We start from the raw sequence: 3,600 nt of genomic DNA, 5'->3' as shown, positions 1-3,600 counted from the left end.
TGAAAGCAATGAAGATTTTGTAGGTTTTGAACAAAACTAAATAAAAGTAAACTTTTTATTTACGGCATTTTCTTATTTTAATGTTTTGAGCTCTTTTGTGTTTAGAACAATATATACTAATTTTTAAAGTATCAAATTGAATTTTTGTTCAATAAAAATCTTTCAAATGAGACTAGCTTTTTTTCCCCAAAACTTTGTCTTCAAAATAAGGGTGCGTCTTATATTCCGAAAAATACAGTATATAGAAGTATAGTACAGTATTGTTTCCTAGTGCGAATCATCACGTCTACTAGTCTGAACAACTTTTAAAATACGGGAATACTGACGTTCTAGTGATAAAAGACCTGCAACATTGACCATATGGAAGCCAGAAACACAGGAATGGTACTAATTGAGAACCTAAGACACGACTATCAAGCCACTGGGGGATTTAAGACTTGCTCTAGAAACTCAAGCAGGACCTCGAAAAGGCCCATAGGAATAAAACTGAGATTAAATATTGAACAAACAGTTGGAAATAGAGGAGCAATACTGAAGGAGGTGGATGAATAAAAATTATATCTGGATAGGAGTATGTGGCGAAGTTTTGTGGGGTGATGCAGCTGTTTGGCTTTAAGCCTAAGACCTTCAGCAGACCCTGATTATGCTAGGTAAAGTTCATAGGGAACAACCAAACCGCCTTGAAAATTGACAATAATGAACTCTTACAACTTCCTTACTGATACACATTTATCTTTTGGTAAATCTTGTTCCAACGTAAAAGATCTTCTGAAGATATAACCCCTTTTGTTCGTTTGTATATCACAGTTGACATAACATTTCAATAAGAAAAATAAATACCAGTTTTGATTAAAAAAAACAAAGTGTTTCAACAGAGGCTTATCCAATAAATGTTCAATTTGTTCATTTGTGAACAAATGTTACACAGGGAGTCGATTATAACGATAAACCTCTACTCCGAGATTCAAAAGCATGTTAAAAGATAACAGTTATGCACTTTAAGAATAGTTCTAATGTGAGTTTGTTTTAGCCAAAGCTACACAACTTTATTACCTTGCTGATAAAAACAATGCTATATTAATCTTCACATCAGGAAGTAAAAATACGCTTATCAATCCTGGATTCGAACTCGTGTAATCGAATTGTGAAACAGCAGCTATCTTCACCAAATTTTACTATTTGGAGACACCATAGTAAACGAGCTCATTGGTTGTCGATTCTCACTGATGGATTTTCTGTTTAAATGTCAGAGAGAGGGGGAGGGGATGTAAAACTCTGGAGCGAGAAGTGGGGAACACACCACCACTGTGTGAACAAAAGTAGATTGTGTTGTTTCATGTAAAACCAAAGAATTTTTGAGCCATTAAAAAAAAATATTATATATAAGCACAAGTATGTATATTGAAAAAAAACAATTTTAACTACTGTGTAGTAGTAAGTTCTGGACTGGAATTAAGACATTCCATCTAATTGAATAAGGCTACTTTCTGCCCCAATTTCTCTTCAGATCTGTTTGCACGATCTACTTGTAGATTCGTATTCATTAACAATCCTGCTTGTGAATAAAACATGAAATTTGTAGCTGTAATCACAGCATTTTAATGCGAAAATAGTAACTCACTAACTACTTATACTGCCCCACAAAATACAGACTTTTTTCTACATTTCACTGGGTCCATGTAGCGCATCATAGTGAGTATTTTTTAGTTTTTTGATACACTGGTAAAAATTGATAAAAATAAAGCAGTAAAAAAAAGTAATACTTTCTTCGCTACAAACTTTCTTATTATATCCAACAAGTAATGGCATGGTCAGGTGGTTAGGGCACTCGACTCGCAATCTGTAGGTCGCGGGTTCGAATCCCCGACAATTCAAACACCCATTCAGCCGTGGGGGCGTTATAAGTGTCGGTCAATCCCACTGTTCGTTGGTAAATGAGTAGCCCAAGAGGTGGCGATGGGTGGTGATGACTAGCTGCCTTTCCTCTAGTCTTACACTGCTAAATTAGGGACAGATAGCCCTCGTGTAGCTTTGCGCGAAATCCATAACAAACCAACAAGTAATACTTTCTACAATATAAACTTCCTTTTTACGTCCGACAGGTAATCCTTTTTTCAATATAAACTTTATTTTTATGTCCAACAAGTAATACTTTCTTCGCTATACATCGTTGCCTTCTTATTCAAATTGTCTTCCTTCCAAAATAGATTTTGTTATTTTAATATTCTAATGACATTGAACAGTCTGAAAACAACGTATACAATTTTTCCTTATCATTTAATATATTTTTAACTGAATGTTCAAGAGTATACTTTCTTGTTTTTTAGCCAAAAGCTACACAATGGGAATTTAACCGCGTATCTTTTAGCACTGTAAGTCCGTATACTTACCAATGATCCGCTGTGGGACCAGCAGCGTACTACATAATATTTTGAAAAACCTGGGGTCAGCTAAGCCTAAAAGTTCCACTAAAGTCTGTGTGTCATCTAGACCGGTGTTTCTCAAAGTGTGGGCTCGCAAGCACTTCCTAAAATATTTTGTTTTCCTGGAAGATTTACAGAAAAAATAAAATTCTGACAATTCTTTATAAATCAAACATCAAATGTTAATATCTTTGCAAATCGGGATATTATTTACTCGTACAACACCAGTTTTGTTTGTAATTAAGCACAAAGCTGCACAGTGGGCTATCTGTGCTCTGCCCACCACGGGTATCAAAACCCGGATTCTAACGTTGTAAGTCCGCAGACATACCGCAGTGCTACTGGGGGTATGCAACACCAGATAAAGGAGTGTAATCGGGGCTAGGACTACGGAGTCTACAACTACGCTTGGAAAAATTATGCTCAATAAAGCAGTGCATGGCTCGCATTAAAAGTGTTAAGTCACAGTTATCCTTCCACGTATTTCAATTGACGTAATAATTTTATATCTTAGTAATTCAGTGTGTCGTTGTATCCCCATTCATTTTACTAATCAAAAGTTTGATAAAGCATTTATATTATTAATAAATTTTCTTTTAACGGTGGGTCACGGCGGAATACGCGACGAAAACGTTTGGGGACCACTGATCTAGAAAATTCATCAAAAACACCTCCACTCCACCCATGAAATTGCAATAATAATAATAATAAAAATGAAAAAACTATAAATTTTAAAACTGAATGCGAAATAACTTTCAAAGCAACAACAGGACGCGCTATATCACGATAGAAACAGGCATCTGGAAAAAGGGGTTTCGTCATTTCCAATGAGGTAAACGGGTTTTGAAATTTTTAAGGCATGACCTGCGATAGGGACTAAAATGACTGAATGAGAAAGAAGCTAGTACGGATATCAACAAATCATAACAACACAGGTTTTTTGACGTTCACGATACATGTAATTATATTAATTTACAATTAAAGCAAACTACATACTTATAGCGAAACTAAAAACTGGTAATAAGTTACCCTTACCCTTTCACTTATAATTATTTCATCAGCTGGGTACCCTTACTGTTAACGATATTTTTGCCTGTAAACCCAATAATATCTCACGAGATGAATTTAAATTCGATGACGAGGAACCCACTTTGAAACTAATAATGGTTGGAGACAG

At 35.2% G+C, this 3,600-nt stretch overlaps 1 protein-coding gene across 8 annotated transcripts in view; it reads right to left on the bottom strand.

The window, feature by feature from the left end:
• Nucleotides 1-3,600, bottom strand: part of LOC106478165 (ras-responsive element-binding protein 1-like) — a 44,386-nt gene that overhangs the window by 32,714 nt on the left and 8,072 nt on the right. For 4 of the 8 annotated variants that reach the window (XM_022381700.1, XM_022381699.1, XM_013938686.2 and 1 more), the window contains one exon: nt 2,391-2,545. The exons of the other annotated variants lie outside the window; for them this stretch is intronic. The gene's annotated coding sequence lies outside the window, so the exon portion shown is untranslated. The remainder of the gene's footprint in view (nt 1-2,390; nt 2,546-3,600) is intronic. 8 annotated transcript variants of the gene reach the window in all.

This window comes from Limulus polyphemus, unplaced genomic scaffold (genome assembly GCF_000517525.1).
Source record: "Limulus polyphemus unplaced genomic scaffold, Limulus_polyphemus-2.1.2 Scaffold186, whole genome shotgun sequence".
NCBI lineage: Eukaryota > Metazoa > Arthropoda > Merostomata > Xiphosura > Limulidae > Limulus > Limulus polyphemus.
Note: the sequence above shows the minus strand (reverse complement) of the source record. Positions and strands in the feature narration are given on the sequence as shown.